The 14,074-nt window shown below is 42.3% G+C and overlaps 1 protein-coding gene across 2 annotated transcripts in view; it reads right to left on the minus strand.

Moving 5' to 3' along the window:
* LOC122813797 (dual specificity protein phosphatase 14-like) overlaps positions 1-9,092 on the minus strand; it is a 247,791-nt gene extending 238,699 nt beyond the window's left edge. For both annotated transcript variants that reach the window (XM_044086313.1, XM_044086312.1), the window contains exon 1: positions 8,803-9,092. The gene's annotated coding sequence lies outside the window, so the exon portion shown is untranslated. The remainder of the gene's footprint in view (positions 1-8,802) is intronic.
* Between the last annotated feature and the right edge of the window lie 4,982 nt (positions 9,093-14,074).

Raw genomic sequence — 14,074 nt, forward strand, 5'->3', positions numbered from 1 at the left:
GAATAGGTGATCCAGTATGGGGCACGGTAATATTTATATGTCTGATAAATTATTGAAATGTCTAAAAATTGATATAGAGAATATGATGGTAAAATGATACTGAGAATGATAGACTGTACTAGAACTGAAGTTCATAAAAGTAATACATAAGATAGTTGCCTCGTGGTTTTGGCGTCTTTTCAGGCTTGTTGGCTGTTGGTGAAACACCCACCAAGAGGAGAAAACGCTGAGAGAAGAAAGGAGCCACTTTTGAGATTTTAAGTATTTTTCCTCTGTTTATTTGATAAGTTTTTCTGCATAGCTGCCTAGTTTGAGCATTTTCTGCCTTGTTAAACTTGATTTCTGCATTAGTAGCTGTATTTAGAGCACAACCAAAAGCTGTACACTGAATTTCCTGTTTGCACTTAATTTTAAAATCGTTTTTTTCTCAAAACTTGCATATTTTCTGTCTTTGACCTAGCACTCTTGTGTGGGGTCATTTACTGCACTGTTATAACTTGATATTACTTGTGAACCTCTGCTATCTCTGAAAAAAAACAGAAACAAAAAAAAAATCTTGGTTTTTTCCCACTTTTCTGAGATTTTAAAAGTTCAAGTTACAGGCTTGCTGTTCTTGAACTGTTTTGTAAGTTTCTGTGAGGCCATTTTTGCTTGGGCTAAAGGAAAGTCTCTCTGTTGATCAGTGGCAGTGAAAAACATTGAGCTGCTTCCCTGTCCCCACTGTGGGAGTGGTTACTGACTTGAAACTGTAGTTTTATTGGCTGTTTTGGGTCAATTCCTGGCTCTTTCCAGCCCCTGCTATCAAGCACGCTTTAGAGTGCTTTAGCGCGGAGTTGCCACTAGAGCAGCACGGTTTAACAAGGTTAAACTTTTTCTGGCTCCATAAAGTCTGTTCTTCATTTTTTCCCTTAGAACTGCTCTACTAGTAATCTAAACAGTATATCCCTTAACTAAAAAGGGCAGCACTTGTTCCTAAAAGCTTTTACTTGTCTTAAAAGCATCTTCTTTTCAGGTTTAGCACTTCTGTATTATACAAATTCCCTCACTAGCAAAACCTCCCCAGGAGTACCCACTTCCTTACTAAGTCCTCTCTTATTCAGTTACACCCCTAACTTCTAAATTTCTCTAGCATGTCGAAGGGCCAGATGCTGGCGTCCTCTCCTGTCCAGTTGGTGAATTTGGGAATATTGAGGCAATGTTACAATTGCCTCATGTACACTGACAACCCTCTCCTCCTCCCACATAACACAAATACTTGAGATGCAGCTATTTAGCCAAACTGGAGGCTGAGCTCTCTCAACTCAGGACTGGCAAGACCAGACAGGAGGAGAAGGCAACTACACACACCACAAAACCAGTCTCACATAAAGCTATCACAACAATGAATCAAACACATAAACACACAAAGTCATACTCGGAGGCTCTGAGCAAAATTTACCTAAACAGCAGAGGCCTCCAAAGCAGACATCCAAGCAACTGCCACCTCATGACACACCACAGGCAACACATAAACCACAAAATCAGTGTGCAAAGCAGTCACAGCCCTTAAGGCCAAATACAACACCAAACATACTTGTCATAGGTGACTCCATAGTCAGACACACTGACGTCCCACTCACCAGGTTGAACAAGGAGAGGGTCACAGTAAGCTGCCTATCGGGCGCTAGAATCCGCCACATAACACAAGCACTGGGTCACTCCACAGCAAGTACAAATATGACACAGTCATTGTCCATGCTGGTGTGAACGACCTGAGACGTACCTCCCTGGACTACATGAAAAGAGACATAGAGGAGCTCTCTGATTATGTAGCCCAGGCAGGTATGACCCTGACCCTAAGCAGTATCCTTCTTTCACCAAGAATGATGCCACAACATAGAGACAAGATGATCAGCTTTAACAATTGGCTTAATTTCTGGTGTCATTCAAAGGGGATCCAGTGTCTGTCTGCCTGGGATGACATGCCTGACAAGCCACGCTGCTTCGCAAGGGACGGCTTGCACCTGTCACCCCTGGGATTCTGGATATTGGCTAAGGCTCTTGCCACCCCCATAGTGTCTTTTTTAGGCAAGGCTCAAATTCTAAACCTACCACCCTAGAAAACAAAAATGGGAAGAAACTAAGGGTAATGCTGCTCAATGCCAGAAGTCTAAATCTCAAAATGCACGCTCTCGAGGCCCTTCTCAGTATGGAGAACATTGATGTCTGTGCTGTGACTGAAACCTGGTTCAAGGCTCCTGAGAGCACACCGGCACTATCAGGTTTTACCTCATATCATGCGTTCTGGCCCCAAAACCCGGACCACACCACAAAAGGAGGGGGTGTATCCATATTCATCAAGGATACCCACACCTCCAGGTTGGCGGCAACGCACGAAGCATCGGAAACCAACCAGGTGCAATTAACCATAGGCAAAACTGCTCTACAATTTGTAGCATGCTACAGGCCACCCTCTCAAACTCAGGAACCCCACACAGCCTTCCTGAAGACACTGGAGGGTATAAATGTATCTCCAAACACTATTATTTTGGGTGACTTCAACTACCCGAATATAGACTGGGAACATTACTCAAGCCCCAACTCTCTAGCCCAAAGGTTCCTGGAGTTCATAAATTCAAATGCCATGGAACAACTAGTCACCGTTCCCACAAGAGGGGAAAATATACTAGATCTCATCATCACAAACATGGGGACAAAATGCTCCACATCGGAAGTATATCCCTCATTGGTGAGATCAGATCACAAACTTATCTCACTGGAAATCCACATCCCGCCCCCACCCCAAACAAAAAAGACCACAGTGAAGAACTTCTCTAAAGCAAACTTCACACTACTCAAGACTAGTGTGGTATCCTTCAAGGCCCCCGAGCCAGTGGAAACCACAACCCAAGCTGCGGAAGCCCTTACAAATGCCTTCTACGAACACCTCCAGGACTGCATGGATCAGGCAATCCCTAATAAAACCAAGACTCTTTCCACCAAGGGCAAACGCCCAGTCTGGTGGACCCCAGCCATAAACAAACTTTACAATAAGAGGAGAAAGCTGTTACATGATAGAGCAAAATCCATAAAAGAGAAGACACCCTTGATCATTACTAGTAAAAAAATACGAGCACTCATAAAATCATCCAAGGCCAAATTTGAGAGAAAAATTGCAATAGATTCAAAAGACAATCATAAGGCCTTCTTCAGCTATGTTAGAAACCTGGGTGGAAACTCCCAGATATGTGCAGAATTAGTCCAAAATTATACAAAAATCACTGAACCCACAGACATTGCCAACATACTGGCAGACAGGTTCAGTGCAAACTTCACCCCCCTTTCCCCCCCAAAAGGAGAGATAACTATCCCAGCGGAGTGTAGCCTCCCAGACATCTCTAATGCGCAGATGAAAGTTGCTCTCTCTAAAGCTAAAAACACAGCATCAATGGGACCGGATGGTGTCCCCGGCTATGTGCTACACGAACTCAACGAGGAACTAAACCCGCATATAAGGCAGCTGTTTAATCTTAGCCTTACCACAGGATACGTGCCCAAGGAGTGGCGTACGGCAACTGTGGTCCCACTCCACAAAGGCGGTACCTCTACGGACCCTGGAAATTACCGCCCCATAAGCTTAACAAGCCTGGTCTGCAAAGCTATGGAGAGGATCATAATGGAACTCATAAACAAAGATATAGGGGACTTGCAGACATTGGACCCGACCCAGTTTGGCTTTGTCAAAGGCAGATCATGCCTTTTGAACTTGGTCGACTTCTTCGAAACAGTCACCAAGGCCATTGATGAGGGAAAGGCAGTCCATACAGCCTACCTTGACCTTGCAAAAGCTTTTGACACAATACCCCACTCGGGTATTATAGAGAAACTTACCAGCTTAAATGTAAACCCATATGTCACAAGATGGGTTGCAAACTGGCTAAAGGACAGAACCCACAGGGTTAGAGTTGCTGGCGCCATGTCAGACTCCAAGCCGGTCACAAGTGGTGTCCCACAGGGCTCAGTCCTTGGCCCCCTGTTCAGCATCTACTTCTCAGAAGTACAGGCAAACATAAGAGGACTATGGCTGACAAAGTTTGCAGATGACTGCAAACTGGGTGCCATAGTGGAAAGTACATCGGACACAGATATCCTTCAGAGGGGTCTCACGGAAACTGATAACTGGTGCCAGAGCCATGGCCTGAAGTTAAATGCCAAAAAATGTATAGTCATACCCTTCAGGAAAAACAAGGTAACCCCAAGCTACCATATAGGTGGCAATCCATTAAGCACAGAAGAGGTTATCAGGGACCCGGGGACCCAGGTTGACAGTGGCCTTTCTTTTGACACTCACATTGCTAAAGTGGTTAGAAAGACCTTCTACATTGCCCACCTGATCATGAAGGGATTCACATCCAGATCAAGTGAGGTCATTGTTCCCCTGTACTTTTCACTTATCAGACCAATGATAGAGTACAATGCCCCATTCGGGATGTATCTCACCCGACACCTGCAACAATTGGAGAGACCCCAAAAGTTCCTCATCAAAAGGATAAAGGGACTCCAAAATCTGTCATATGCTGCCAGACTGAAGAAACTCCAGCTCTATTCAGTCGCATACCGCCTACTCAGAGGTGACCTGTGCCTGACATACAAGGCCATGTCCAACCCGGAATTAATGGACATGCTCCACCTCAAAAAATCCAAATCTACCAGATCCACTAGAGCAAGTGACTTAAACCTTAGCACGGATATAAATAGGACTTGCTGGAGGGATAGATTTGTCACCCAGAGACTCCCTATGCTGTGGAATAAAATCCCAGTCCATGTGAGGCAGAGCACCTCGCTGGCTCTGTTCAAGAGAAATCTTGACCGGTGGATGGGAGATCGTAGGTTTACCCCGGGAATCATCTCTGTGTCACTGCTGGACAGAGGCACAACAAACTAATGGGCACAGTATTTTTTAACATAAGGGGTGGCGTAAGCCACAAAACTTTGGGCTAGGCTTATAAATGCCTTAGGGCAGATAGCGTAGTATAAACCTATGAAAGATCTCCAAATTTGTAACATGACAAGGGATAATATTTTTTCAGTGACAAAAAATAGTCTATTAAAAGTAACTTGCTGTATACTCAGATGTTGCATAAAGGGTTTTACGTAGTGAGGATATTTTCACTCTGAAAAGGACTTTCTCCAGTCAGGCATTAATTTTACAGTGCATCTGGTAGCTCGGCCATTGCCTTACACATAATTATTTTTGTTTTGAAAACAAAACCCCCAGTTAGATCTACTGTTTCTGGTGCTGAGTCGTATTTCCAGTATGTGGATATCTTTTTAGATTCCCCACTTAAAGAAATTTTTACAAAGGGTCACGGCTCATTAAAAATACAATGGAACTTTGTGAAACTGGCAAGGGTGATATTGTAGTTGAGGGCCTCACCAGATGCGCAGTAGCATGCCCTGCCCAAACCCAGAGGAGGCAGTCTGCAATATTATGGGGGAGGGACCATGTACTTCCTTTCTCATTAATATTTTGGAATTCTGCCTTACACAAAATTATTTTTGTTTTGAAAACAGGATTTTTCTCCAAAAGAAGGGCAAAAGCCACAGGAGCCCCATTTGCTGCTTCTTATGCCATCATTTATATGACAGATTTTGACAGGGAATTAATTTACTGTACAGAGTTTTTTTCTGAGCATGTTATTATATAGTTGAGATACACTGATGACTTGTTTTTGATTTGTAAGGGGCATGAGTCACAGTTGGTACAATTTTTGGAAGAACTGAACATGAACAGCCATGGTTTTAATTTCACTTATGAAATTAGTAAAGATTCTATTAATTTTCTGGATGGTGAGTTTTATATTGACATGGATAAAAAGATCCAGTTCACACCTTACAGAAAGGTTATGGTGGTCAACAATGTCCTGCATGCTTCCAGCATGTACCCCCCTCCCATTTGACTGACTCCCTGCCCTATGGGGAATTCAGAAGAATTTCCTTGAATACTTCAGAAGAAAAAAATAAAGAAAACTATCTTCTGGAGGTGAGGGACAGGCTTTTGGATTGGGGATATTCTAGAGAAAATGTACATTATGCCAGAAAGAAATCGGAAGGAAATTTTGAAAGGTGTTGCAGGAAAGGTAGCAATACAAATATGTGGCCGACTGATAGGCACTTAGGTCCAAAGACTGATGACAAGAAGATTTATTTTGTCACTAAGTATTCTTCTTCCGAAACATTAAGGAAGACAGTCATGGATTTATGGCATGCGATTTATTTATTTGAAATGGTGGGTGACTTGTTTATAAATCATGTCACTTTTTCCTATGGGAGATTCTTAAATTTGAAGGAATTTTTGTTCTACGAATAGGTTTCCTGCGACTTTGGGGAAGGAGGACAGTGCAAGGTTTGTAATAAAATCAGGAACTTGTCAGTTATGACGATAAATGGTAGAAGGTTTGTTTTGAAAGATGCATTCAACCGTGACTCTTGTGGGGTTTTATATATATATTATTGGTTCTGGGGGTAATTCTGTAAAATGGTATGTAGGGCAAACTAAAAGAAAGGCCAAGACTCAAACTTTGGAACATCTAGGGAATATTAAGAACAGTAATTTCAAAAGCCCTGTGGCAGAACATTTTCATAAGAGCCATTATAGTTTAGATATTAGTTTTTTCTCATTCTGGCACAGCCTTATTTATTGGGGTGGGGGTGACTTTGCCAGCAAGCTGAATGAATTAGAAAACAAAATGCTTCTTAACTCTAAAACTCTTAGCCCTATGGGTCTGAATTTGGAAGTTGACTTGAATCTTTAATAATAGTTTCACACAGTTATTTGTAAGTTTATAATTTTCTAAGTAAAGTTTATCATATGTGATTGTAATATTTACTGTTAGGTAATGTTGGGTACTAAGTACTGCAGCTTTGCACTTCGTGGGCACTTTTAAAGTTTATAATTATTTCATTGTTTAATTATGTGACTAATTTACCTGTAAAAAAGCTGTTGCTGTGCACTATGTTTTTTATCCTGAGAAGGCGAATGACCGAGGTACCAGATGCACTTTGTAAATTAAGATAGCTGAACAGCCTGGTTTGTTTTGTTGTTTTTTTCTGTGGTTTGTATGCTGTGTTTATTCTTTTACAGTTCCTGGTACTGAAACAGCTTAAAAGTTTACCATTCATGTCACATCAACACATATAAGAGATTGTATTTTCCTTTAATTTTTAAACAGATTTAAATGAAAACACAAACAGTTTGCCAGTGTGACTCACCACCAGCACTTCATTCTACAGGTCACGGTAGTTGTATGATTGTTCTCCCTATTCCCAAAACAGTTTAGTAAGTGTGTGTGTGTGTGTTGTAAAATTATGCTGGAAACAAAGTATCCACTCTATGTCAAGGAAAAGAAGAAAGTATGCACATCTCAAAGCATGGTAATGTATAGAATTTCTGCTAAAGCACAACTAGTCAGGGGTCAATAACAACTACCTCATTTTTATTCTCAAAAGTGTGACTCCTGGGAACTGTATGTTGTTCCTACTAATATTACACAACATATAACAAATGCTTCAAATATACGCTATCGGAAATGCATACAATATTAAGATAAAAACACTGAAATAATTCCCATAAATATCAACACATATGCTCTCTCTTTTTTCCATTGAAGAGAACTGCCTAAATCATCACGAAGGTCCTGCTAAACGACGGCCAGGTGACTCTAACCTAGGATGCTAACATTCGGCAACTGCCCCCCAATGGAGCCAAGGAGCACACGACCAGTGACACAAATATGACAGACATAATAAGTGACTTCTGTGACAGATTCTTACTAGGTGGCATTAGACAGCATTAGTTGTCAACATTTTACCTCCAGATAGGGTTGCCACCTTTCCAAATGCCCAAAGTGGGACATTTGTGCTACAAACATCATATTTTGCAGGGCAAAACATACCCACGGCCAGTACAAAGGACAGAACTTCAGTTTTTTGCCTGAATAAAAGTCTATTCTTGTAGCATTTTAGTTCCTTATACTGTTTCTTATAACATTTTGGTGTTTCAGATACAGAATAACTGTTTTATGCAACTATGACATAAAATATAGAAAATAATTTTGTCCTAAAATCTCAGGACATTTGCCACTTTTTCACATTTTTTGCAGGACACAACTGCCCAAAGAGGGACTGTCCCTCGCAAAGTGGGACAGGTGGTAACCCTACCTCCAGAAAAAGTCTTTATTGGAGACACTATAAAAACAGTAATACTATTAAACTTAGAAAACTGACATCAACACAGGATGTCAGTTAGTATGTATGTTCTGAAGTAAAAGAAATCCAAGGCAACTACGACTACCACAACTCACAGAGTAATCAACCACACTGTTTTCAAGAAAATTTAGAATTAGGATGGACGGATCCAAATTTTGAGCCAGAATTACTGTCAAACCTAAAACTATGGACAGTTAAGAGAAAGAGGTATGGAAGAGTAGGTAAGTCTACCTCTCCGAGACAAGCAAGGGCAGTACGTTTCTATTCTATGTGGCAGCTCCAAGCAGGCAATCAGTATATGGCATCACAGATCTGCGGCTGTCTTCTACTTTTTAGGACAGCTTCAAAAATAACTGCAATTGGCAAACATTACTGAGCATCACAGACTATTATATCCATGCGTAGTGGTCAGCCATAAAACCTCCTGGACCTTAAGTTCCATATTACTACCCCAAACTAAGTACAATAAACCAATCTTTCACCATTCAAAAAATGTCTGCACAAAATCCAACGACCCCTTCAAAATCATAAAAGACTTGGTCACATCAGTCTTACCTGGGTGATAATGACAGTAACAAGACGACTAACTTAGGGTGACGAATGTAACGCACAAGGTAGTGCCTCGCGGCTCCACCCCTTGAAGCTTCTGCGCACTTCGGGAATCGCCCTGGTACCCCGGCCGTTACTTTATTGGGTTTAGAGTCCCTGGAAGACAAACAGCCTCCCGTTTTCCCCTCGAGTGCTGTACTCCTTAACGAAAACCGAATGACACCGTCTCCCCTACCGTTGCTTGCTACGCTCGGAGGGCGGGTCATAACATGCAGTTGCCATGGGTATGCTCGATAAGGCAGGATGAGGGCGTGGGAATAAAGGCTAGCATCGTGCTCAGAGCTTCTTTTGAAATAGGCAGCACAACAACAAATGTGACTCTAGCTCCGTGGTAACCTCCCCTCCCCCGAGAGGCAAACGTTACCTTTTCTACTTTGCTTTTTAGAAAATGCTGCTCTGAATGTCGCTACGCTGTTCAGTAAAGGACGTTTTTCGCCATGTGACCCCATACCGCTCAAGTGTACTTCATTACGAGGAACGTACCTCATTTGGGGTCTTAAAAAGTTCATGTTCCTCGAAATTCCTCAAAGTTCCACATTGAAAGAGTCTGTCACACATTCAGTGTTAGGAATTTTTTAAGTGAAATCCATGGTAAATTGAAATTAATCGTATTAATTCACTAAAGGATCTTCTTTATAAGTAAAACTAGCATATTTTAACCATCCTATGACCTTCCTAGTTAAAGTTGTTAGTAAGCCATTGGTATGTGTTCCACATTTTGCCCATTTGTTCCACATTATGAAGGCGAGTGTTCCTCATTATGGTGATGGAAGGTCGAGAGCTATGCATACCACTCAACTGTTCAGATTTTCGCAGAACGCCCAGATTTTTGCCTCATGTTTTTGGTTTGTGTTTCACAAAATTATGATTTTTCTGGCAAATTATTAAAGACTGAAGTCAGAAAAAGACGTATGTTTGAGTTTCAGACTTCTTGCCGTCCAGAAAATACATACTACTGCAAAACCCATAGCCGGCCTTGGGCATAGGCCAACTAGGCGGCTGCCTAGGGCGCCGCTCTAGCAGGGGAGCTTTTCCAGTATTTATTTGGTGTTGGTAGACTAGGATGGGGCACTGGGTGGTGCGGTGGGGGGTGATGTTGAGCCAGTTTGCCTAGGGCACCAGTTGACCTAAGGCAGGTTACCTGCTGTTTTATCAACCTTATATGTTCGTAAGACCAATATTTAAAAACAGTCACTATTTCTGGGCCTTTGCCCCCCCCCCCCCAATTATTTACGGCTTTGTCCAGATTTCTTGCTCTAAGCGGTTGAGAAGTATGCATGCAACCGTCCATCTACAGACCCCTAAATTATGAAAATGTGAAACTGTTGACTATGAAGGTTATAGTACAAGTAAAACGTATTGATTTATGTTACATGAAACAATTTATCAATGAAGAAGGAAAATCCAGTAATATTTAGCATGTATTTTTGCTTCCACGTTTATTAACCTCAAATTACGTATGCTTAATCTTTTCAATGCAAGTCAGAACAGAACGTTCTTGAACCGAAACCAGGAACTGCTCCTTAAAACGAGTGTGTGTGCAGCCAGGCATGTACACCGTTTTCTAAAATTGATTTGATTTTGCGCAAAGAGAAGTGTTCGAATTTAATTAAAATGCTATGGTATGTGGTTTCGTTTTTTGTATGTTTGTTTTGCCAGCCTGGTTATTGTCTTATCACTATAATATGTTTGTACTGTCCAGAAACGTGTCGTCCATCCCTGGGTCAGTGATAGATGGGGTTACATTCATTCTGCAAATGGGTGTAGATTTGTGGCGGCTGGTGACTTCAAAACATGCATACTTCTCAACCTGTTGATCAAGAATCTAGGACACAGAGCCCAACATAATAGAGGAACAAAGGCCAGAAATCAAGGACAACATTTTAAATAGTAGTATGATATATTTAGGAAGCTGCTAGAGTTTGCATTAGCATACATTTTATGGGGAATATGAAGTCTGAAATTCAATTCTAAGTCGCAATCCTAAATGATTTAACAGAACTACACGAGTATGAGCAACTGACCAAAAATACGAGGCAAACACAGGGACACTGAGAAAGAATTGAGAGCTATAAGGGCCAGCGAGAAGCATCAGAATAAGCTGGGCTAACTGGATTTGGGTACATGCACACAAACGTGCGCATAAACGTACCATAGCTCTCTCAAGTATCCCTGATTTTGCAGTATGCCCCTAATTTTTTAATTTTCTGGTAAATCATCAAGTATTATAGCCAGTCAATACTGTCAGATATCAGAATTTCATACATCTTTTTCTTAATAATAAGAAAAAACAGTTCTACTGCAAGGTAACGTAAAAAATGTGCCTGGATTTAGGTCTTTGTCTCTGATTATTTTTGTCTTTGCCTCTCTTTCTTGAGCAAAGAAGCTGAGATATATGATATGTATGCATGCAAATGCAGAAAACAGAGAAGCACATGTATGTATGCATGCAGAAACACAGATGCATGCTTTATGTATGCAGGCAGGCACATGGAAACACTATATATGCAGATACAGTTGTGTGCACAAGCACACACATCTGCTTTTAGACCTTTGCTCCTCTATAATGTTAGGCTCTGTCCTTGGTTCTTGATCAACAGGTTGAGAAGTATGCATGTTTTGGAGTCACCAGCCGCCACAAATGTATACCGATTTGCAGAATGAATGTAACCCCATCTGTCACCGACCCAGTGATGGACGGCACGTTTCTGGACAGCTAAGGTTCTTGCCACCCCTATAGTGCCTTTTTTAGGCTAAGTTCAAAGGACAAAACCACCACCATACCAGGTACAAGCATGCAAAATCTGAAGGTAATGCTACTCAATGCTAGAAGTCTAAACCTCAAACTGCACTCTCTCGAGGCACTCCTAAAATGAAGAACATCGATATCTGTGCAGTAACTGAGACCTGGTTCAAGGCTCCAGAGAGCACCCCTGCCATACCAGGCTACAACTCTTACCACACTTTTCGGCCACCAAACCAGGACCGAAACACTAAAGGTAGAGGATCGTCCATATTCACCAAGGATATTCATAACACCAGGCTAGTTGCCCAATACAATGCGTCTGAAATTCTCCAGGTGCAACTAACACTAGGTAAGACTGCAATCCAAATTGTAGCTTGCTACAGATCCCTCCGCCAGGCTCCAAGATTCTCACTGCACCTTTCTAAACGTACTGGAAAATATTAAGATACAACCAAACACTCTAATACTGGGTGAGTTCAACTACCCTGCCATTAACTGGGATAACTACTCATGACCCAGCAACTTTGCCCAACGGTTCTTGGAATTCATAAATTCCAATGCCCTGGATCAACTAATCCTTAGTCCCCCCAGGAGCTCCAATATGCTAACCTGGTGATTGCCAACATGTGAAATCGATGCTCCACACCTATGTTCACCCCCTTGTTGGTCAGGTCTGACCATAAGCTAATCACCCTTGACATCCACATCCCACCCCCACCCACCAGTAAGGAAACCTCCGTAAAAAACTTCTCCAAAGCCAACTTTATGCTACTCAAGTCAGAAGTGACAAACTTCATGACACCCATGCAGATGGAAACTGAAAGTTCGACTGCTGAATCCTACACTAAGCATATCCAGTCGTGCATGAATCGTGCCATCCCCAATAAAACCAGGACACTCTCCTCCAAAAAAAAGGAAGCCAATCTGGTGGTCCCTTGCCATAAACAAACTTTACAACAAAAGGAAGAAACTGTTGCAGAAAAGAGGAAAATCCCAGGATACAAAAAACTCCCTTACCAGCCTCAGTAAGAAGCTGAGATCCGTCATAAAATCCTCCAAAGCTAGTTACAAAAATAAAATTGCCAAAGATTCCAAAGACAACCACAAGGCATTCTATAGCTATGTCAAGAATCTAAATGGCAATGCTCAAATCTGCTCTGAGCTACAACAGAATGGCATTAAATATACTGATCCCAAGGATATTGCCAATATCCTGGCAGATCAATTCAGTGCAAACTTCACCCCCCTCTCACCCCCTAAAGGGCCCATCTCAGCACCGAAAGATTGCCAAATTCCAGTAATAACGGCCACACAGGTAAAGAACGCACTCTCCAAAGCTAAGAATGCAGCATCCATGGAACCAGACGACATCCCAGGCTCTGTACTACGTGAGCTACAAAATTAACTGGCACCTCACCTAAGTTTCATGTTTAATCATAGCCTCACCTTAGGCTTCGCGCCCACTGAGTGGGGCACAGCTACAGTTATCCCACTCCACAAGGCGGGATCCACCTTGGATCTCGGGAACTACCGCCCCATCAGTCTGACAAGCCTGATCTGCAAGGCCATGGAATGTATTATCATGGAACTTATAAACAAAGACATTGGCAACCTTCAAACACTGGACCCCACGCAGTTTGGGTTCGTGAAGGGCCGAGCTTGTCTTCTGAACCTGACTGACTTCTTCGAATCAGTCTCCAGAGCCATGGACAAGGGTAAGGTGGTCCACACAGCCTATCTGGACCTTGCCAAGGCCTTCGACACCATCCCCCACTCTGGAATCATAGATACATTTACTAAGCTGGGCATAAATCCCTGCGTCACTCGATGGGTTGCCAACTTGCTTACTGACAGAACCCACACTGTAAAAGAAGCTGACTCCAAATCCAGCTCCAGAGTGATAAGTGGAGTACCTCAGGGTTCAGTCCTGGGACCGCTCTTGTTTGGCATTTACTTCTCTGAAGTACAGGCCAACACTAAGGGACTCTGACTAACAAAGTTCGCAAATGACTGCAAACTGAGAGCCATTATTGAATCCCCAAATGATGTGGATATTCTACAAAAGGGCCTTACAGAAACAGATGCTTGGTGCCAGAGCCATGGGCTCAGGCTCAATGCCAAGAAATGTAGTTATCCCCTTTGGGAAAAAACATGTAACCATGAATTACCACATAGGTGGCAGTACACTAAACACCAAAAAGTGTGATAAGAGACTTAGGGACACAGATGGACAGTGGTCTCAAGTTCAATAACACATCGCCACAACAGTCAGGAAATCCTTCTATGTGGCACACCTCATCACTAAGGGCTTTTCATCCAGAAAAAAGGAGGTTATTGTCCCACTGTACTCATCCCTCATTAGACCCATTATAGCATACAACGCCCCGTTTGGTATGTACCTCTCAAGACATCTGCAACAACTGGAAAGACCACAGAAATACCTCACTAAAAGAATCATAGGCCTAAAGCAGA

This window comes from Protopterus annectens, chromosome 10.part0 (assembly GCF_019279795.1).
Source record: "Protopterus annectens isolate FY-2018-M chromosome 10.part0, PAN1.0, whole genome shotgun sequence".
Lineage (NCBI taxonomy): Eukaryota > Metazoa > Chordata > Ceratodontiformes > Protopteridae > Protopterus > Protopterus annectens.